We start from the raw sequence: 24,744 nt of genomic DNA, 5'->3' as shown, positions 1-24,744 counted from the left end.
ATATCGAATAACCGAGGATCAAATTAGCTAAGTACTTTATTGCTGACTATAGAATTAAAAATGATTTAGACATAACTTTTGAAAACGTTATGATCAATTATCATAATTAAGGTTAATTTGAATCATAATTTTACACGTGTAATTATGACATAATGACTGCTTCTTTGCTTGTTTCTCTTTATGTTTATGAACTGTTCAGAGAAAAAGTTAACGAATAATTTATAAAGCTGTGGGTGGTCGAACTAAATCGGTCTTATCGAATATTGCTCTTAATAAATTAAGTTTATCAGATCACGAGTGAGCGACTATTTTGTAACATTCACGTAAAATTGAATGCGATGAATTACAATTGAATAATATGTTAAAAATACTCAAGCAATTGAAAAAAAAACTTAAGCTTGTTTAAAAAGGGAACTGACAATCTGTTTTAAAAGCTACGTTGCTCGGTGGCTCCTAGCAATCAAATTACAAGTGCAGTACTGAGACCATCAATATCTCCGGGGGCCACCATGATTACACCACCGGTCTATCCATTTATTCTATAGAATTGTTATTTGTCTACTGCAAGCTTTCTGGTTAACGAATGTTCTTTTATTTATAAACATGCGTTTGCATTTGTTACATTTTAACGGATTATTGACTAAAAATGCGAGGTGTTCCCGTCTTGACGTATTTATTTGACAGTGATACACGTTGGCTTGAATTTCTATCTTGTTGTTGATTGACATTATAAGTCTTTAATGTGTGAGCTTGAGTTACACATCGTAGCATCTGTACGACTGAACTATTAATTATAATATAATAAGTAAAGGTTCCCTACCATTCACACATACTTGAATAAGTATGTATCATTTATGAATAATTTATGAACTCCACTCCGTCGGGAGTTAGGGCTTGATAAAGAAAAATAACGATAAGGTTATTGACCTCAATCAGAAAGGTTTGAGTGCTCGACAACATTTTTTGCATTTTATCACTTAATTGGTATCGAAACCGGGTTCGATCGGGCAGCAATTTATGTTATAGAAGAATGTAGCGACTCGCTTCTAAATTGTTAGAAGGAAATGCCTTCAATAATGAACATCAGTAAAGTTGCCATGAGTTACACATGTACCTTAATAACATTTAACTTAATAATCATTACGAATCTACATCAAAAAAGCAAATAAAAAATATACGCAATGCTACAAAAGAAGCACTTTACAAGAAACACGCATAAAGGGAATCTTATTGGACAAAGACTCAACATTTAGCAGTAATAAAGCTCATTTCACTCACAATACTATCTCGTCCCGTCTGTCCGAGAGCTTAAGGAAATCGGCTTTGTCCTGCAATGGCTTGAGCAAAAAGGTTTCAAAGGGAATCATCAGTGGGACATCTTTTATTAGTTTAATGACTTCATCAAAACAACTGCATAGATATTTTTTGACGTACGTGATTTTCGGTAATTTGTTACAACGATACCGTGGCTAATTGTCACTATCAACGCTACTGGCGGAAACGGGTGTTTAATGAATAGGAAAGTAATGGGGTTATAAATAACAAGTATTACCTTAATCGATAATGAGATACATCGTTGCAATACGAATGGGGTAATTCAAAACTGAACTGTTCAAACCGAGATAGATACGTCTGTTTTAAAATATAAGTTGTATTTTCTAAAGGAATCATTTTAAAAATGATTATTAAAGCATTAACTCTGTTTCATAAAATTCTGTTGAAGTATGTAACAAAAAACATACAAGATCTTATAAAATGTATCAACTAAACCGAGCACTTGCGGTTATTTCTAAACTGTCAGCAATTTCAATTATGTGATTACGGTTGTTAAGGGTACCTGGTTAGCTATAATATGATTCGTGAAATGATTGGCATGTGCTCAGCCAACTTCAAATGTAATTCGAACAAGATTGATGATAGTTAATGAGACATAATTAGGGTTGTTCATGACGTCTCATCATTTCCTCACGGTGGGAAAGAAAGTCGCCAAGGATGCACAGTCAAGTTCATTCACATTTATATTTGCATTGGCGTGTAAAGCTACCTTTTGTACTTAACTTGGCAATGTTTAAAAAGAAGTTTATACTTAACATTAAGTTCTTTAGAGGTATAGTGGTTGGCGATATTGAAAAGAAATCATTAAAAGTGCAAAAGGGTTTTTTGATGTAGATGTGACAAAGGTTGTCACATAAACTGTATTATCATAAAAAACTTTTTAATATAGTTATAGTTTGTTTATATAGGTACATACAATTAATGCCATAGACGTTAAAACAGCAGTAGGTTATCTTCATATATTAAAAGTTACAAGCGATTGATTTATGGCAAAAATTTAGGTTAAACTGCTATAATTAAAGGTTTTGTTATGGTATTCATTTCATACATCTTCGTAGCGACACAACTAACTTTAGAAAGATGAAAAAACAAAGACACATATATTGGAAATTTGAATCGGCTAAATGGTTAACTACCGCAGTGTCTTTGTTGTTTTGTAATATTTTACATAATATTGTGCTACTGTTTCTCACTCTGTCGCATATTTCAAATAACCGTTTTCCTTAAACATTACAAGCGTTTGTTTTGTTGGGGTCTCATTGTCTTATGTACGTGCCATATTCCGTGTCATATTATTTGCTTCAGCGTTACCTACTTTCAGTTTGTTGTTATTTATGATTCACTCCCCATCTCTTTAAGTAGACTCGGCAACAGACTTGGTTTTTATTTCGCCAACGCAGTAAAGGAACCCTTTTATTTATGATCTTTAAAGTGCTTTCAATATTGTAGCGTAATAATGTCTAATATCACACACTTTACTCGAAATAATAAAGATCTTGTCTTTCATAATTATATGGACAATTGTAGTTTAATCAGTAATAAGGAGGGAGTTAAGTATGTATTTTATGTCTATTTTTCCTTGAAAATAGTTTTTATCGCATCGCCTCTTCTAACAGTTGGTTAGACGGTTCACTGATCAAAAATTGAATTTTTCAATAACGTTTCAATCATTGTATTCAATTTTAATTTTCATACAATTGTTATTAAATTGAATTACAATATATTTGGTTGCTTGAAAAGGCATACAATTGTCGACCAGACATAAAACATTATATTAATTATAAATGTCCAACAATGATTAATTCATTTTGCTAACCACATCGCAGGTTATTAATTTTAGTGAATTGTGTAAACTTCAGAACTGTGTCATTTACATTAAATTTAATTTATTAGCGACGATCTCTATAGGGTAATACTGGCAATTAACATCGGAATGGTTTATTCATAAATAGTGGTACCATTATCACTGTGCGATTATTTTAACTATTGTCGCGGCTATATACTTAGTTATGTATTATTATAAACATTATTCTTCAATGCAAATTCAAATGAGATTATGGAATAAAACTCACGGTCAGCCAGGCTGGCGTTTGTCTTCGCTTCACATGTTACCACAGACGTATGTATCTAACAATAGGATACTTACAACTGCATAAAAATTAACCTTTCACACCTTTTAAACCTCCTTTGTCTATAGTTCATTATCTCTATGCAGGAAGACCATTCATAACCGTCTTGTTACCTGTAACAAAAAAGCATCCTTTGAGTAAAATATTCAAAATAATTTTCAAAAATGTTACCTACAAACCATCTTATGGTTTTCCTTCCTTTTCTCCTATGTTTTAACTTGTAGGTACACCTTTATGTTTCTGACCTTTCTACATCAACTTCTGTTTCAAGCGCATTTTATATTATGGCTAGGTTTTTATATTTATAATAACAGATGTGATATCTAGATATTTATACCTCTACATTACCACTCAGACCTTCCCCACCCACGGCCTTCTTTCCTTGCATTTCATAAATAATTTTCGATAAACTTGAATCTGTATTAGCATAACTATATCTATTCGATTGCTCGAAGTATGCTATAAGCATATGGGTCAAGTGTAGGCCACGTGCCAAAAGTTCGTTGCCGAAGCGTAATGATTGGAGTATTGCACTGCAGGCGAGTAGCGGGTTAATTTTATTTTTAGTATTTTTTTATATCTCGGGCCTATGGAATCCCGGACTTTTGGAAACGTGCATGGGGCTGCTGCTACGTATAGGTCCCTTAATACCATTTTAAACCAAATATGGTGTGACATCAACCGGTGATTATCCGTGTATGCACTACGGGAGTGCACCCAAAGAAAATTACCGGGTCGTGTAGGACTATTGCAGATTATGGGAACAACGGAAACTGGGCTGTTGGGTTGGGGGTTAGTAGACCGGGATACTGAGGCTATGACGACCTATACGGCTTGCTCTATTATTTTGAATATAATTGGAAGACAAAATTCGTACATTACAATGTACGAGTATTTGTTAACTGCTTTGTAAGTTGGAACATAAAAACTAAAGTATTAAGTTTAAGAACACATGCAAATTAAGATTACTTACTTAGGTCTCTACTAAAACAACAGTTAGGTAAGTATATAAGTTATCAGTTATTGTAATAAAACTTAATCATGTAAGAAAGTAAGTATATATAGTAAATACATACATACATAACCTCGCTCCTATTTCCCTCCGGGGTAAGCAGAGACAATGGAATATCATTTGTTAAAGCGTTAAGCGCTTGTGCGTTATTTTTCATATAATAAATATCTTATTAATATCCCATTTGAAAACAATTTCTAGGGCCTACCTCAAAAATTGTCGCTCCTACGCCAAAATACAGGACAATGGAATATTTCACTTGATTCAAACTCAGAATAATCAGCTGAATCATCCCTCTCAGTATTCGTTACAATGTCACTAACACCCCGTACAGGTACATAAAGGTAGCCATACAAGTAGAAATGGGTGTTAGTGACACCGTAACGAATACTGAGGGGGATAGTTCAGATCAGGATTCTGAGTTGATATCAAGTAGAATTTTACGCATAAGCAGTTTTTATTACAAAAGTGGTTTTCGGCGAAAATAGTAATTGATCCCAACAATCCACCTCATCAGATAGAATATCATCCCGTAACGTACTTCACAGTATATCGTTAAATCGCTCGCTGTGCGACAGGAACACTATGCTGAGTCACGCTACCCCTACTTACCCGTAGCTATCCATGTCGTTATAAAATGTATTTTTGGAATGAAACCAGACGTGATTTTGTTCGCGTAAGGAAATGAGTGATGAATTAAATGTGTTCGGAAATAAACTGTTGCTTTGAATTTTACGCGTAACTACTTTTAGACAGATTATTGTCGTTTAAACTAAAGGAAAAAGTGAGGATGTTTTATTTAAAATAGAACTACTAACTAAATACGCTTTACACACAACTTTGATTACTAATCGAAAATCTAATATTAATTTAGTTAGCAAAATTATTTAGATTAGAAGAGGATCTACCTCTATCTTATATTACAAAACCGTTTGTTTGAACAATGAAAAAGAAACTCATAAGTTCAACGCTAACTTTACAAAATATAAAGTAAAATAATACTATTTCGCCATCAAATAAACATTACCTTTTGCTTCAATTAGTTCAATATACGTAAGTAAGCGTAAATGCGTAAAATAAGCAATAAAGGGGAGTGCGCACAGAGGACATAACTATTGAACCACGAAGCCCAAAGGTCGCAGGTTACGGTGAAAGTGGCGATGCTTTCGCTTGACGCTCGCCGCGTGCGTCTGTCCGCAGCTTAATGTCGCGGAAAGTACACGCTTGTGAACAAGTGAAACCTTTTCGCAAATAAATACAACAACGTTTACCAAATGCCACCAATATATGCGATAAGCATCTAGATGGTCTGGAACCTGAAGGTTGTAAATGGTAGATAAAAGAAGAGGACTTCTCTGCTGACCAGTGGGGCAATATTGGCTAGTAAGAATTGAATATACTAATGTGCTGTAGTAATATATCGCAGTGTTTATCAATATTAACAACATTACCAATTTTTGGAGATCCCGGGTTCAAATCCCGGAGGGGACATATCACAAAAATCACTAGATTGGTAAGGACATTACAGGCTGATCACCTGATTGTTCGAAAGTATGAAGATCCGAGCTTCGAAAGGCACGTTAAGCTGTTGGTCCCGGTTACTACTTACTCACTCAATAGGCTTACTTATTAGGCTCAATAGTAACCCTAACACCAGGGTTGATGTGCTTGGTAATCCACCTCACTACCCACACGATAAAAGAAGAGATTACTCATTTTGTGATTCCATAAACCCTTTATATTTTTCAAAAAACCTATTGTATTTGGAAGATAAAAAATCCGCTTGACAACAAAACAACTATCTATCATAGCAAACTTGACAAGCTTTGGTACCTACATGGAACAAAAACGTTATTTGATTGCATGATCGATAGCAGTGTTAATGTCAGATTCGGTTATGGATGTTGCATTACAATATTGAACAAAGAAGAAATGAAGAGTCAAAGTCGTGAGAGGATATAATAAATGCATAACAATCAGAGCATTTTATCAAATCAATCAATGTAATTGTGTAGGCTTACCATCAACTAATAAAAGCTTCTCATATTTATATATAAACAAGAATTTGAATTTTCTCGTGTTGTCATTTCGCGTTGATATCGTAAAAAAATACATATTTTGGTGGATATTCAGTAGTATTTAAGAGTTTTAAAGGAGATATATAATATACTAATTACCCTGATACCGATCCCATCAGCACTTATCGTTATCTACCCACTAATAGCCGCTTCCCCCAAACATAATCCTTTCAGAGAATCATAATCCGCGACGCCCTGGACTAATGTTCGCGCCCACCTGTGCCTAGGTCTGGTTTTTTTTGCACCAGGTCAGAGCCCTCAGCGTCTACTATTTATCTGGCCAACTATCTAAACTCATCCGAAGCAAAACTATAATAAATCACGTTCTAAAAAAAACAATCCTTATTCGCAGGAGACGTTTCTATCCCCGACAGTACGCAGCATACAGACGGCACGAAAGCGTGAATCAGCTGGGCCAGTCGTGTCGTGGAGTCTGCGAGGGTCAGAGATCAGCGGATGGCCCCGCTTCCCGGCTTGCGAGTTATTGCTATGGGAAATGTATGCAAATGCCAACGACTCATTACTTCACTTATTTCGAAGGGGATGACTCTAGGCATTTGGACTCTGAGAAAGAGCGTCGCGTAATAAATCCTTGCACATTTCAGAATTATGCAATATTCGATATAACTCCTCTGGATTCTCTGTGTAGCTAATATTTTAAACTTAATATTCTTCCAGTAACTAAGATTTATTAAAATATTTAGACACTGCACAAACAACTACACCTGCGTTAAAAGATAAGACTAAAACGAATGCAAAAATAATAAACATTTTTAAATGTCTTTCTCTAGTATTAAACAGAACGACCAGTTCCGTACAATTATTGACAAAGTTTCGATAAGAAAATATTTTACAATCTCAATGCGCGGTAAGAATTACACCTGTAAAACTACGTAAGTTAATGTTGTGACGTTCATTAGCATAGTAATGTATCAGTCAATATTAGGTCGATCGATTCTTTTCTATCTAACACTAGGTATATCATACCACCTTACCTTGCTTTTTCTAATATTCTCTTTCCATTTTCAAAGCATTCAACGTAAATTATGTATCTGCAATCTTACTTGGTCCAATCCACGGAGTCAGCACTTTATTGGATAGGTCATTAACCTTTGAACTTCGATGTATCGCACACGCTCGTAAAACGAAAGTACCTTTACGAATAGACATTAGGTTAATGATAACGTTGATTTGAAGATAGGTACGTATTCTCTTGTATTCACCAAGTACTAATTAGCAAATTTTAGCTCAGTTCCATTTAGGTGACGCATGAATGTGTCTTAGTGCTAATTAAGAACGTAGTACTTAATGGTAAACGTGTCGTTTGAAGTAGAATGTTACTTTATAGGTATGCAAACGGCAATTTAAGATGACTGAATTAAAAACCGTCCGCGAATCGGGTATCGATAATATTAAGCAGTAATTATGTAAATACATTAAACCAAGATCTAACATCATTGAATCTAACTTTTCTTATTGTATACATTTCTAAAAAAACGGATATATTCAGTGAACAATGGACAGAGAAATCAAAAGTAAATAAGATACTACGCAAATAGTAAATAGAAAACTAAAAAAACAAGAAACCTGTTAAGAAACGTATCTGATGAACATTGCATTAGCTAATTAGGTGGAGTTACGTTGCTGTCGATAACAAAGATAACATTGGGCTTATCAATGCTATCGCTCCATTTCACCGTATCAAAGGTAATTGTCTCTGGGTTATCAGATTATATACATTATACTTTGACTATACAAGAATCACAACCTAAACATAGGTAGTGCTACCTATAGGTATATTGGTACCTAATATTACTCATCAAAAACTTGTAACCACATTTAAAAAAAATAGTAATTTGACATCCAAATAAAATAATGAATCTGAAGTAGATAATATTTTACAACCAGCATTTGAGAGTATATAAATAAACACATTAGATAAAAATAATATCCACATTGTCAGTTATCAAACGCTGATTGCTAACTTCCTGACAGTGCATGGGTGACTACATAACGTGACCAGATGTGCTCAATTGAAAGGAATCAAAGTGTTACATTAGCACAAGAGTAACAATGACAAATACGTTGAGCAATATGACAATTTTGCTGAACAAAAGGTCGAATGCAATAAACAGCGCACATTGAACATCATCATAAATTCAGCGTATGAAAACATCCCAACTGCCGCGAACTCAAATGGCTGTTGCAAAACTAAGTCCATACAATTTTAATAATTTTATTGCTTCACGCCGCAGCGTTGTGAATTCTTACCTAAGGAGCGATGGTGAAACTTGAAGCTAAAATTATGAATAAGATGAGACACCTCAAACTGCAAAGGTCACAGCCGTTTGTCCAAGCACACATATTTACATGGAAGGTATTAATTTTAACACGTTCATTCATTACTTAAATAATAATTTCGTAGTAAGTACCAGAAATAGCTGAGGATATTTTATGAACCCAAAAAGATTCAATGATTCTATAAGGTTAACGCGTTAATGGCAATATTATTTCTATGAATGTCTATTGTTGAAGAAGTCGAATAGAATAGGTAACAATAATTGTGAAATAGTAACGTCTGCTATACTATAGTCATCAGATGTGCAATTAGGTAACTAATGAACAAAAACTGAGCTACTTTCAGTGAAGATTATCTAACACGAGAACGAATATGACGGAATGGTAACGGGAGGGAACAATTAGATAAGCGACGTGTGAGAGTTCCTGCTACATTTAATAACGTAATTATAGAGGTCTGTACACACAAGAAAGCTACAGTAGAAATGTGTTGAAATCGTCATTTTGTTATCGTTTATTATTCAATTCTGAAGCAATTTAACAGACTATAAAATGAAATGTTTGTTTTTGCAAGAAACAAAATGTAGTTTTTTTTCAATGTTCATTGATTATAATTTCAACTAGCGGTAGCAAAGTCAATGGCCGGAGACTAATCCAATAAAGGTTACGTTACAAAGATTCCACTATGGCAGACGGGCCGCGGTAACGGTAACAAATATTTAACAGGTTTCCTAATACGGTTGCCGTGAAGTCAGAAAGAAAGACTAATTCTACAAGCTATAGTCATGAGATATTATGTATCTACTTTATTTTCATAAAAACATTTAAATCATCAATAATAATTATGTGTTAACTATCTTACGGAATTCTATTAGCCATATATTACTAATTAGACTGAGAGAACTTAAAGAAATTAAGTATGATATAACTATATTAAAATAAAGTAGATACTCGTACTTACTTACGTATAAATACTTAATTTACTTTTAAAAATATAACCGTCTTCATTTTTTACACGGGAAAAGGACTTTAAATAAATGGCCTTAATGAGGGGTGCTTTTCAAAATTGATTCTAAGCACAAATATTTTCTTTTCTCACCGCCCTTTTTGAGGAATGTAAAATAATCTTCTATTTTGCTGCCGTATTAAGCAAGCGGTCAATGTACAGAATAAAAAAAAAGAAAACGCGCTAATTTGACATTCATAAGGTTAAGAACGTCTGCACTGGTTCCGGAGTGCCTCAGGGCACAGCTGTGGGACCGCTCATTTTAAATTACGATGTAATATCACCTTCGGGGTGTTGATTTAAGACTTCTTTTACCGTAAAACCTTGACCAACAACGTCAACATTAGTAGATACCGTAGAAAAAAACGTGATTTCTTTCTGCCTGTTAATTTAATTTAAAAGCTATCAAAGCTTTGGTTAAAAGGAAAAATATTGAATTATAAGCAGGTTGAAATGAATGGAATAATGAATGAAACGAAAATATTCTCTTTACCAATAATAACAACAGGGCCGTTTGTCGTTGTCTATTTCTATTATTTTGTTTTTGAAGGTGAAAATTGTGCTAGATAGTTTTATGATTCTTCATGTATCATTTATTAATAATATATTTTCTAAAGTTCATTGCCACCTGACGGACAAAAAAAACAACAATAAAATTATTCGTTTCATTAGCTGCTGATGCTACAGAATATTTTCTGACACAATTTTATTGTATACAATTCCTATTGATGAATATATTTATTCATTCATGCCTGTTTTTTATTTATTTTACGAAGTACACAATTAGTTTGAAATAAAAAAGACATGTTATTTTCAAAAAACCCGATGATAGTATTTTTATTTTGAATTTAAAAGATTAAACTATTTTGGAACCGAAATACCTAAATTTTGGGAACTAACTAGACCATACCATGTTACTGATGTCATCGTTTCGCTATTTTAATACCAAATAATGTTTATAAAAGAAACATTTAAGCATTCCTAAAAAAATATCCATTAAGAATAAGAATAAAATAACTTTATTGCCAGTAACAATTTACATCTATGGACTTCCTACGGTGTTATAAAAGAGTAACAAACGGTTTGAAAGATATTAACAGGTTTCATGATTTGACGGTAGAAAAATTTGAATGTCGAAATGCCTCGAAACATCTGGAAATCGCTGACTTCAACGCACAGATTTCTCAATATAGAGAACCGGTTATATTGTATGCGTCAAACGGAAAATGTATATTAATGACAATCGCGTTCTGCCGGTCAATGCCAGTAACCTTGTGGAGGCTTTAGATACATTATATACAAGCAGTCTGCTAGCTTTACGGCGAGGACGCGAGACAAAAGTTCGATCTAAAATACACAGACAAATGTACGACGCATACAAACTTAACGATGACAAACGACGACAGACGCGTTGCGGTGTACCATAAAACAATCGAATTACATAAATCAGTGCGTAAATCAGTACATGTGACATAATTTCAAATCCTTTGGAATTTCAATATCAAATTGTTACTGATCAGCTTAAGCCACCTCAATATTTGAAGATTCTTGACATTAAAGAAGCCTAACATTTCTACGAATGTTATAACACTGCTTTTATTAATTCATATCGGTCTAGGCGTCCAATTTGATTACGATTACAGTTAGATAAGCGATGTTATTATGTTATTCGGTACACTATCGCGTAATTACACTGCTTTAAACGAAATAGAAACAACTATTTTTTTATTTATCCTATGAAGATCTGAAGGTTACTCACGCATGCTATGTAGGTAATGATTGTTGATCACAAACAATCAAAACTTAATAAGTAATGTAAGTACTCTCTACAAATAAATCAATAATACTGCCTTTAAATAAATTTCGACAATACTTTTCAATAGGTGTAATGGACTCTATATAATTATACAGAGGTGTGCCTTTGAATATTTTATTGAGCAATTCCGTTTCTTATTGGTTATCAAACCTATTAGTATTAAAACTAAAAAGGTACCCACGGGAGAAATAGCTTCAAACTATTAAAAGCATTAAAATGATTAAAATCCATTGCAGAATAGAGTAAAAAGTTTATGTCATAAAACTGCTCTGCCATTATGAAACCGCTAAAGCTTACCGCGTTCTACAAATACAGTTTTGTTGATTAATGGTTTATTCAATAGAAAAAGGTTTAGAACGAAGCTGCAGCGATCGGGTCTAATAAGTTTATTTATAACTTTCCTCTATTTGCATGCTGGTACTATTTTCAACTTCTATTTCGTCTGTTAGCATACAAATATGTCTAGGTTCTAATTTGAGATTGCGGCAACGAGTTGGGAGTTTACTCAAATTACGAATATGATTGAATTGGGAGAATTGGGTCGTGTACTAGGTTCAAGATAGTTTATAAAAATTTTATTACTAAATAAAGACAGATCTAATACTAAGGAAAAGCATTTTATTTTTTTATTTAACTTATTTATGAATTTTAATCAAGAAAAAATAACAATAAGTCCGACCTTTTATCACGTTTTTCTATGACGTCACAATGTGCCTTTCCATAAAAATTCCATAGTAATTTCGTGTTTTGACGTTTAGTAAAAAGCAACTGATTTGACTAGTCGGAAATTAGCCTATTTTATCGGTGTTGTGCCAAATTGATAGATCCAAATTCCATCAATGTTTGTTATACCAACATGGTTCATAGTAAATATAAACTTGTCCACTAATATAGATATTAGTAGAAACTAAGTTTTTACTTATCATCATCGTGGTGCTATTAGCTTCCTACAGGTTGACTCCTACGCGTATTGGTTTTACATTAAAGAATCAACATCATACAGGTTTTATTAACTGTCTATTCGTGTTCTTAAAATACTTATTTGTAATTAATTCAGATAAGCATACACCTAGTTTTCTGCATACTGATTACCTCTATTATTTATCTTTGTATTATTTTAAATTTGTTCAGAAATAACATTTACACGCATACACGCGTTAGTATGATAGTTACGCGACTGTAACTATCATACTAATAGTCTTCACTCACAAAAAACTTTTTGTTGAACTTTCACTTTACTCATTAGTTTGTTTACATTCTGTCTAGCATATAAAATTTAAGTGTTAACACATTTAGTAACGCCGCAAAGCTAAGTATAAAATAAAAGCAACAAATATAACGCGGCCAGATGTTACAGCAGCGGGCGTTTCAGTAAATATAAAGTCGGTAGCACATTCTCTATTTGTGTGCATTATTATGGCTACCAAGAAGAGCTTTATTTTTTTAACAGCTTCTACAAGTAGTAATGTTTGGATAATATTTTTTCATAAAACAACCTATATTAGGCGAATCAGAGCAGTACTTAACTAAATACACATTCTGTTACGGGTATTTTATTATCTGTTAGATAGCAACCACTTAATTATCCTTTTACATACGAGTATAACGGTTTTTATCAGCATTTCAAATGTAATAATTGTAGACGTTCAAATATGCATTAATTAAACATTAACGATTCCTGCAGACACCTCCTAATTTTATTTTAAGTTATACCCGTCATTTTCTTATCAGCCGAAGAGGAAAGAGACAGATGATTGACACCTATTAATTTTAAAATGAATGAGTGATTGAATGTATAACGCGAGGGAATAAAATAGGCATCACGCTGATATGCGACCCGTTTGACGTGTGATGGACGTCATCTTAGTTTTGTCGGGTTATTGGCCAATGTAAAATTTTGGGATGGATTTTTAAATTTCGGCCTAAAATTGACGTGTGTTTCTTAAATTTTATGCCTGTCGATTGATTACCCTTCCCTTTTTCGGCGAACATGAACACGTGTAACTTAAAATAAAATTAGACAGTGTGAACTGGAATCATCACTATTATGTATTTTTTCATAAGAATAAGAATATAAATAATCATTATGCGAAAATACTCGTCCGCGTTTTTTTATAATTCTGATACGCTTAATTACATTGTAACATAGACACCTAATTTTATTTGTATAAATCTGCATAACACTTTAAATTTTTTTAGAACTGCAAATATACGCCTTAGATTTCAGGTACCTGTAATTATAATATTTAAAAGATCAAACTATGAAAGTAGTATATATATATTGTGGACCTATTGGGAATAAAATAAAATTTGTGCTTTTTTGTTTGTATTTGCTTTGAATCTAAGCAATTCTAGAGAATTTCTGATCCGGCCAAGTAGTTAATGCTATCTGCGGCAAATCTACAATAAGTCACGTCAAAAAAATTTTTAAAAAATATAGAATTTCTAATTGGTTCGGCAGTTTTGTTTTTGATGGGAACCATGGGAGTTTGTCCATGATAATTACGTTGAATAAATGATTTTGATTTCTTATTTCTTATTACCAACGCCTACGCGTCTGTAAACAGCAATAGATTAGTTTCGCTTTTCGCTCAATATTTATCTTGAAATAAAACTCATATTCCTCGCCATATAACCTGCTTACAACCAACCTATTCTTTGTTTAGCACAACGAAGAGACCTAGAAACTATTAGGCATAAAGAAAGAGAAAGGTTAAGCTTCAAAACCTCGTGAGAAATTAAGCTGAACATAGATATTTAAGTTTTAATGAAGTAAGTAGGTGGTATTTTAATATTAAGAACTATACAAATGAAGAATAAAAAAAATAATAATAATAATAAATACTTGAGTTGAACAACACAAAAAAAAAACAATTTTATAATTCCGAATAAAAAAAATCCATATTATATACACATCTATAAAATCGCGTTTGAAGCATGTAAAGTTGGGACATGCCGTAACAGTATCATAAGATGTAATACTTTATTTAACTGGTAGTAACAAAATTTAAGATTAATTCACATTTCTAAAGCATATTATCTTTGGAACAACAACTAATAGTTCACCCGTTTATTTGTGGCGACCCGGCGAGCACACGCGAGAACAATACTATATGAATGGTCAGGCGGTAACGGTCCGAGCAGCCGCGGTCAAAGCAGCACGGATTCTACATGTTCAAGACCCACGTAACGGTGCCTCTTTTTATTATTCCGCTTACTAGTACACTGCGTCGCGGTTTCGTTTATTTTAAATTGAAACTACTGAGCTTGACGTGTTTGCGAGGTTTCTTTATTGCATTGGAGTGAGTATACTTCGTTTATCCGCTTAGATTTTGTTGGACTAAAAGCTTTCCGAAGTTATTTTATATGCAGTATTTATGTGTGGTGAGCATTAAGTATTTTATCGAACCGTGTTGCATCAACAATATCAACGGAATGTATAACAGGACTTCAAAACTCATCAAAGCAAGACCATATTTTAAAAAGGAAGAGGTCTAGACGCTATAAAAGGGAACAGTAAACACCATTATCAATGAATTGACACTCGACGGCAACAAAGAAAGTAAATCTCATCGAGGCACAATCAGAAGAGGGAAGCGAGAGTTCGGTCTCCATTTATCAATTGTAGACATCGGTCGGACACAATAAGAAATAAGAGTACATCACATTGTGCAAAGAAGAATGTCCAAAGTCTTTGAACGTAGTTACGTACCACTATTCGACAGCTGTCGGATAGTAGGTAAGCACACAAACCTGAATAGAGTCACAAATGAGTGTCATCATGACAATCGACGAGTGAATTAAATCAAATTATGGGTCATTAAGCTTCAATGACAACAAAAATAAATACTAACTATATGATAGTTTAGGTTAACATATGCTGTGAATTGTTTTAATTAATTTGTAATAATGTATACTTTAAAAAAAGCATAAAACAATATTTATTAAAAAAAAATGAATTGAAACAGTAACCTAATGATAAATATTATGATTATTTAGCTATTGTCAGACGACATAAACAATTTATTAATATAGCCTCGCCCTCAATGACAAACGCAAATTCAAATCGAATCAACAAGCGCAGAGGCGCCACAATATTGATTGCATCAATTCAATAATGTGAATTATAACTGTGAGGAAATTGACGGACGACCAGCGAGTGAGATGCGTTCGCAATGAATAGAAGTGAGTCATTATTTCCAAACACGATCTTCAATCACACGTACGGGAACAATAGAGATGGCTCGCTGAGACAACTCAAAACAATGAATAATAATGGTTGAATCCAGAAGCAGAATTGATTGTAAGTAACCCTTTGAACTTCCGGACCGACCTGTCGACAAAAAATTTGAAAGTAACTCTATGACAGATGAAAGTTTCGACGATTGCCTGATTTTGTGGATAGATTCCGATAATGATAGCCACAAGAAAAAGTGAGATTCATGAACGATTTCACTAGTCAAAGATATCCGACAAGTGAATTTTACTGATGAGTTAACAACTATTACGACGTTGTTTGGTAATATAATTACAAATCTTATATTTTACACGCTTTCTTTCTCGTACAATATTTACATGGTAAGTTTGTTATGTCTGTTTATGTAATAGAATATTTTAAACGTCATTAGAGTATAAACATTAGAACTGCCGCTGCGGTACGAAGTTTGTGTAGTAGATTTGAAATTCACAATTTGCTAGAGCGTTTCCCTCAATCGCTTGCCATATCCTTAAACGTTCAAAGATGGCTTATCGACGGCTGGAATGGGACACTAATGGCCTTTTAGGGTCAATATTTCAGGGCAGGGCAGTGGTCGGGTCGTAACGTTCTCAGTAATTGGTCCCCTAGCACCCAAACTCCGCAAGTTCGTAACTCCGGGGTGACGTTTAGAAGGTTGACGTTTGCTTTAGGATTATACTGTTAAATTTTATTACAACTTTAGAGACGCAATTGTACGTTAAACGAGTATTGCTTAATGAGACCGCTTTTAATTAAGCGCAACCTTAGTCGCTCTGCAGCAAAATGTAAATAAAATTTACTAAGAAACTTAAGTGAGTGTTGAAAGAGATAAAATTACAGCAAAATACTGTAATGTTGAGGTAGGTATTAGGTTTTATTTATGTTTCAGTGTGCTTTATAAACATTTTATTCGTTCGTTTTTTATTGAAAGTGACATTTATTTTTATTATTTAAATATTTCATGTGTGATTTCAATCACAGATAATAATCATTTACTCACAAATAAATTAACAAGGCAAACATTTTACTGCACGTACCTGAAATAAAAGTTCTCATATTACAACCAAATAATTATACATTTATATGAAAATAAAAGTTTTTTATTTTACAATTCAAAGGTTTTTATTTTTAATGTGTGCGAATACAATCTACGGAAGTACCTACACAAAGGTTTGTCATAAAATGCTTAAGCGTTATGTGAAGAAGCTTGGTAGTGATAATCTATCTTTAAGCAAATTGTGATGATCAGTACATGAGCTACAGTTTACTAGAATTTTTATTTTTGAGCTCCGTCGTGAGGTAGAGTCGTTAAGCCAAAATCTTTTGGTGATTCTTCAACTACGGTAACGTCACACGTATTACCAATGGCAGATTTAAGTAGTTCACTATATAAATCAAATGTTTTAATAAGACATAATATTATAAACTGTTTGTTTAGATGGACGTGTAACCTGTCACCATTATATTTCATCAAATTTTTGTGACGTCACTTATTGCAGATTTGTCGCAAATGGCATTAACTACGTAGCCGGAAAAATAGGGAGTGCTGAGGGCTCTCACCCGGTAAAAAAATTAAGATAACAGACCTGAAAGTGCTCAGTTGGGCGCGAACCTCGGCTAAGGGCCTGAAAGGTTTATATTTGAAAGAATCAATCGACCCTAATGAGCCGGTAGTGATAAGCGCTGAAAGAGGGGAAACGTCAACCACACCGGCGGCGTCGGTTTCGGGATCCTGAAGTATTTGTTGTCGCGAGCTGTTTGACCTCCTCTATGTCTGGAGCAATCGGAACATCAGGTTCGTATATTACGTCCTACGAGTTCAATACCAAACAAGACTTGGTTGTCTTCTGACGTCAAGGCCCACGCCAATGCGGATAACGGGCGTGAGTCACATATATCTTATGTTTAGCTTTACGATCACCGCATTGCTTTCTAAGCGTTTAGATAAGGACTTTAGGAACATATCTGTGTCTTGGGAGCGGTTTACATGTTACAACTGAGAGTTGAAACTGATAAGAATTCTGTTTTGTTTTAGTTTCACAGCGTTTAAACGCCCATATGTGATTCTCTGCGAAATACAAATAAAAAATATCAATATTTGTTCGGATCAAGTTGTTTTCAAAATACACAGCCTTACAAGATGGTGTGAGCATTATGTTTCCCACACACTGCACTACATGCATTGTTTCGTTCCATTCATTAAGCAGCTAGGTTTATTTGTGAAATTTTACATAGGTAATTGGCATGATAATGCCCTGGCTCTAATGGTACAATCAAATTATTTTGGTTCTTATTTCGAATTTTCTATTTGGAATTTTATTTTGTATGTAGGTACATAATATTGAGTAAGTAAGTATAATACATCAATCTAGCGTTAATAATACTTCAATGCACTAAGCTAACTTATTAGTCAATCAAACGTCTGTGAGTACAAATTGATGTACTGATCTATCTATAATTATATAATTCATCCTTGTACCCTGTTGGAGTACTCTTCCCAATATTAAAGGTGTTAACTTCTTCAAACAGAATATCCAATGATACGCATGAATAATTATTATTCGTATTTCGCATTTTCATTCTATACAAGATAAAAAGATAGCTCTCCAAGTCAGTTGAATTGAAAAAAGTTTATTCCTTGTAAAATCCAAATTAATTAGTATTTTCTTTGTTGAGGGATTGTGTCCTCTAACATGATGGACTAGTGTTATGGGCGATAGGCTGATCCCTTATCACCATAAGGTTCATCATATCCATCTTTGGACTTCGTATCAACAGTGGCTGCAAGTTGTCTTTGATTACTTGTGGCTCTGCCCACCCCATTAGGGATTACGGGCGTGAGTTTATGTATGTATGTATGTTTTTTTTTGTTGCACCATCCCGCATTCAAGTTGTAAATGTTTGTTTCCTTTTGTTGGTTGCCTGGAAGAAATTGCTCTAGAGCAATAAGGCCGCCCAAATTGTACTGTATTCATGTGTTATGTCAGATTGTTGAAATTTTAGTTCTGTGCAATAAAGTATATTTGATTTGATTTGACTTGATTGAAATTACGCGGAGAAGTAAGAAATCGACGCAAATTATACATAATTTTCTGTTGTACACAAAAATAAACTACGAATTTACTCAAGTATGAATACAATCGATTTAGACATTATCACACATTTTCAAATTACTTGGGAAATACGGTGATAGATAAACAGACATCTGCCCGTGAATCCGACAGTGTGGGAATCTCCGAAGATGATAAGCTACGTACACATAGAAATGTATAATTTTCTGATCATCGTACTTGCATCACGTGCGTATCATAATTGCTTAGTGCGGCCGCGGTCCTGATACGCGGTCTCCAAGAAACGAAGAAACGATACCATGCCCCGATACGTCACAGTGATACATAATTGGATCCAGCTTATGGTCAATATCCGTAAACGAAAAAGTAAAATTCAATGAGTTAGGTAATCATTTCTTTGAAGGAATAAGTTCAATAATTAAAGATGAAAATACGGTTCACCACCTATCACGATGGTCTAACAAAAAGCTCGGTGAAGCGGTACTCAGTTCATCTTGCGATGGATCTACCTCTGACCAGCCCAATTTGTAATATAGTCGTGAATTGATGTTACGTTATGTTAAGAAGTACCAGTAATAAAGGTAAGTTTTACTTGCGTCTTGAGTTTACCTTAAAGAACCTTTAATGTGACCCCTGGGTGGTGTTAATAAACGATATAGTGTATACTTATCTTCGTAGTGGTGAGTTTCGATCGTGACTAATTACTACCCTCTTGGTAAGGCCATGCTGTTACCATGATAACATCCAGTAGGTCCCCACTGCAGGGGCACGGGCCTTCCCTATTGATGGATAGGGAGATCGGGCCTTAAACCACCACGCGGGCCCAGTGCGGATTGGTGGCCACTAACGACTGCTAATTTTTTTATGGTCACCCATCCTAAGACCGGCCTTTGCGAAAGTTGCTTAACTTCAACAATCGCAGACCGAGCGCGTTTACCGCTGCGCCACCGAGATCTTAATTTAGAAATAATAATTACTCAGGTATATGGAACTAAAAATCTTCGTTTTCTTGTTCCTTATTATAAGCATTAACATATCGGCACACCCCGGACACTTCATACAAAACACTTCGTTTTACACAGACACTACACGTTGACGTTATCGAACATGCGTACTTGTTCGTGACGTCGACTATAATAACCTAGTAACCGGTGGGGGGCTGCCGCTCTATTCGTAGTATTATTCCTTATTTTATAATATCGGGGTGCAACTTTAGTACCTAATAAAATATAAACAATCTACCTAATCGACTCTTCCGGTCTTAATATGTCATTTAAAGAATAGCTTAAGTTCTTTTTATAACCACGCGACAGCTAGCCAAGATGATGTACCGAGAAGAGGGCAGATCGTGATGATGTGACTTCTTAAGCAGGTACTGACGTACCTATGTTACTACTTCATTCTATTTTACTGACGTCCGGCCAGTTTAGTATTTCAAATACTCTTACTGATTTTTTCCCCTATCTACCTTTTTCTCGTTCAATGCTTGAATATAATTCAGATGTTAACTAGGTGAGTTAATATCTGAATCACAAAAAAGATAATGATTAAAAGCGAACCGATATACCGTTCAAAAAAAAATCTTATTGAAAATTTCATTAAGTACATTCTGTAAAATGCATGAATGACTATTGGACTAAAACATAGCAACTCAATTTAATCTGAGGCCTCGATTCGAACCATTGAAAACATGTATTGGAGCGATAAACACGGATTAAAATTGTTATTTTTCGTAATTCAATAAAGTCTAAAATAGCGTGGTCCGCTACTCAAAATTCGTATAACTATTACTTATATCGTTCAGGAAATGAATGCTTTATATTACGTTATTTTTCACCGTAACGATTTTCACATCTTATGGTTTTCGGTAATAAATATTAAAAAATAGTGTGTTATGCGTAGTAACTATTTTATTATACGCCTGTAAATCATTGACTTCTTTACTCTCCTATTTTTTAGCACAAAAGCGTCTGAGGGAACTTTGCATAACTTTGTTATTCTTACAAGGTACGACGACCTTTAAGAAGCCAATAGTAATTTATTAAACATACATTATGTCTGTCAATCGATTGGTACAATCCTGAAATAATGGAAAAAATAAATCTTTAGAAAAAATATACTTAGGTAAGAACTTATAATGGAAATTATATAAAACTTTTTTCTTCGCAGTCACGCTATCTCCGTTAAAAAGGTATGTCCACGGAGTAGAAGAAAGAGATTAGAAGGGCCAAGTGAGCGCGAAACGCGCGCCATACAAGTATGAGCAAATAGTTCACACTCCAACTTTGCACTTCACTCGTCCACAAACTTTACGACACACGGAGGATAGCGATAGCATATTAAAAGGTCTTGTGCATTATGACTGCAGGGCAATAAATCCTATATCGACTATCACGCAAGGAGATTCCTCCTTATAACATGAAAGCTGAAAACCTGAGTATGATCGGCTATTTATCATAAAATACTTTAGTATGCAGTATCTTACCAAAAGTAATGATAAAATTTCAGCCTATCACATAAAATATACTTTACCGGTAAAGTGGCTATGGAATTTAAGAAGCAGTAGAGCTATCGTAGTTATTATCTATTTGCAGGAGTAGTAGTAAAAGTGAGTGGAGTTGAACCGGCGACAGCGGTGCTCATACAAAATTTCCAACCTCTTCAACCTCTTTCTGTGGGTTTATCATACGACCCCTAGACATATCTCCAACATGCTTATTATGATAAGTAGCTAACAATTATGAAAACGCTTTAAGATTTTCTTTTCTTTCTCACCCATGCATGGAGAGTTAGTTCAACTACATGATCGGAATGAAATAAGCGCATAAGAGGAAATGTACGCAATTTGATAAGAATTGTTATTGTTGAAAAAAACACATTACAAGTGCGATAACACGGGCTTTGATGGTTTGGAAACTACTTTTTGAGTATTGAATTTTGAGTAGTGTATTTCAAGTACAAGTACGGTGAGTACCTCGTGCCTTGTTGAGGTGTTAACACGCTAATACCGACCGATTTTACTAAAGCAGTTGCATTGTTACAAGCTTTTGAAATGTAATAATATCTTTTATTGAACATACACTTACAATTTTACAATAATAAAAATATAGACAACTATAATATGACCAATTATTCTACGTAGATATACGGCGGTCCCTGCACTAAGCTCAGCTTGTATCGCAGGGGCCAGATTACGATTTATTTACAAAATGGACACACGGATAGAATACAGAGCCCTATGAAAAATTATAACTATAAAAAAAACACAATAATGAAACATAATAAAATATTCAAAATTAACAAAAATAAAACTTCTAGGTATGCAGTTATTACTCCAGAAGTTTTATTCTTGTTAATTTTAAATATTTTTATTATGTTACACATATTTGTGTATGTGTGTGTGAGAGAGAGTGTGTGTGTAAAACGAGAATTTGAGAAACTTGAGTATTTGTATAACCTTTGGGATTTGAAACACCTAATATTAAATATTATTTAAATAAAATGTATATTATAAGATTGCTGTCGATCTGTTGAGGTGTCTGACAGTCTAGCTAGTTGAATCGACGAACGTTGGAATGTTATGTCAAAGTAATGACATCATGCGATTCAAAGATTTTGTGTTATCGTTAGCTAACAGGTAACAAAGAATATTTACGTACGTCTACGAGTAGTTGCATGCCTATCAAAACATTATCTGTGTTGTTATAACTACTCAAACAAATTAATTTAATCTTCCTAGAATATTATATAACAAGTAAAGGAAATGGTTTTTGAACTATTGATTTGTGAAAGTTGAAACAAAAGAATAAGAAATATAATTCTAACTTAACTAAAAGTTGAAAACAAATTATTGCATGACTGCTTAAGAACCTAAATAAGTTATATCTTTCCATTCAATGCAACTGGCATCAAGCACAATGTATACTATTTTCGAGTAAGATTAACGATAAACTAAGCTACTTAGACCACAATTGCTTCAATAGAGGATACGCAAACTCTCCCACGGTTATCACTCTTCCGTTAGCGTCTGTAGCAGTACGGTTTTATCATCACCTGCCGAGGGCAAATCGTTAGCACAAACTGCCTTATGCGGTTAAACAGGTACACTTGACCGAGGAACGGCCTCTGGTGACACCGCGGTCCACCCGCTACCAAGCGACACCTATCGGTAAGCGATACCAATCCACCGCACACATGCTATCGATTCGAGATACAACTCCGTACATACGCAAGTACTGGTCAGAACGAAAGCGATATTACGAGAAGGTGCATTTACCGTGGTACTAGCCATTGAAACCTGTTCGACGCGCTTTTCTTGGCAAAGTACTCATTTCTCACCAGACAACTAATGCATCGATTACAATCTGTGCGTTATAAACTCTTGCCTGAGGAAGTGAAGCTTAGGCCCGTATTAATAGATCGATCTCAAACGTCATCTTAAGTGCGTCTCAGCTGAGATTGACTTGAGACGTGAGCAACGTCTTAAGTCTGTCACTAATTAATAAACATGACTTAAGCTCAACTCAGCTGAGATTGATCTCAAGTAGCAGTTGGAGACAAACTCATGTTTCTTTTTTATTTCTTGGCTTAGTTACCAAACTTTCAAGTCCATTTCAATGAGTTGCGCTCTATTGAGTTGCGAATCTATTCACAGATGGCTTTTTTGTTATTATTTTTAACCAACAAAACGCAGATGTAAGTTACCTACTGACGCTAAACGCAACTGTCAGTATTTGACAGGCCAGATCGATTTGTTTGATTGAATTTTGCAAAATGGATAAAGAAATTTACTTTTTCCTGTGCCGAAAAACAATTACTTATTAAAAAAAAGCCATATTATAGAAAATAAGCCGACGGACGGGGCCACACTTCGCATAACAAAATGAGTCGTAGAACTCAGTAACCCGGGAATTCAATGCGAGCCCGCTTACTACGCAAAACGTAAGTTCCCAATTTATTTTGGTCATGAACACAGCTATATATAATCTAGTAAATGATTGCAATCGAAAGCTTTATCAATTTTAAATATACAAGGAATTTTCAATATATAATTATGTTAATTTTTAATTAATACTTTTAGGTCAAGAATCAGCACCTCCGCAAGCTGTGGCAAAACCCCAAGCAGCGTCAAAGGGATGCCTTGACCAAAGAAAGGTATAATAATAAATAAACTTGTCGCTTTTTGCAATATTTATATTATATACTGTAATATTGATTCCATTCTTTTGAAAAAGTAGTGATATAGTTAATATTTAAATAAATATAAACTTTATTATTTACAGAGTATACAACACCGCTTGATTCTACGGATTCCGACCCAGACAAGACCCAGACCCAGACGACTATAATCCGACCACCGATCCAGCCTTGATTTAAAAAATGTGTTGCTGTTGCAGTTTCTTGTCATTTCTTCTCCTCAACCGTAACAACACCTTGCGAAATGACGTAGATTTAAAAAATTCGTAATTGTAAATAAGAATTAAAGTATACATTTCTCAATAACTATCTTTTATTTATAAGTCTACCATTATAACATTTACTAATAGTGGACACTATCTTTATATGGGTGCAATCGAGAGCGCCATCTATTCCCGGTAGACCAGGCCAGCGCCCATGTCTCCCCATTTCTTGAGATAGTTCCCTGTTTGCCATAGCTTCAGCTCCTTGCGGAAACTTGACATATTGCCGGATGAGTTTGGCCAGGAGTTCAAATACAATAATTACAATAAAGAACGATTCTTGTTGAAACCTGTATTTTTTAT

General features: G+C 34.3%; 1 protein-coding gene and 1 long non-coding RNA gene across 7 annotated transcripts in view; one reads left to right on the top strand and one right to left on the bottom strand.

The window, feature by feature from the left end:
- The window catches only part of LOC126371898 (putative polypeptide N-acetylgalactosaminyltransferase 9), a 118,345-nt gene that overhangs the window by 80,621 nt on the left and 12,980 nt on the right, over positions 1-24,744 (bottom strand). The window lies entirely within an intron of this gene.
- Positions 23,721-24,478, top strand: LOC126371917 (uncharacterized). The gene is made up of 3 exons (XR_007567097.1): positions 23,721-23,923; positions 24,063-24,136; positions 24,265-24,478. It is a non-coding gene; the product is annotated as an uncharacterized LOC126371917 (long non-coding RNA).

Source organism: Pectinophora gossypiella, chromosome 13 (genome assembly GCF_024362695.1).
Source record: "Pectinophora gossypiella chromosome 13, ilPecGoss1.1, whole genome shotgun sequence".
NCBI lineage: Eukaryota > Metazoa > Arthropoda > Insecta > Lepidoptera > Gelechiidae > Pectinophora > Pectinophora gossypiella.
This window is presented reverse-complemented; position numbering and strand designations above follow the sequence as displayed.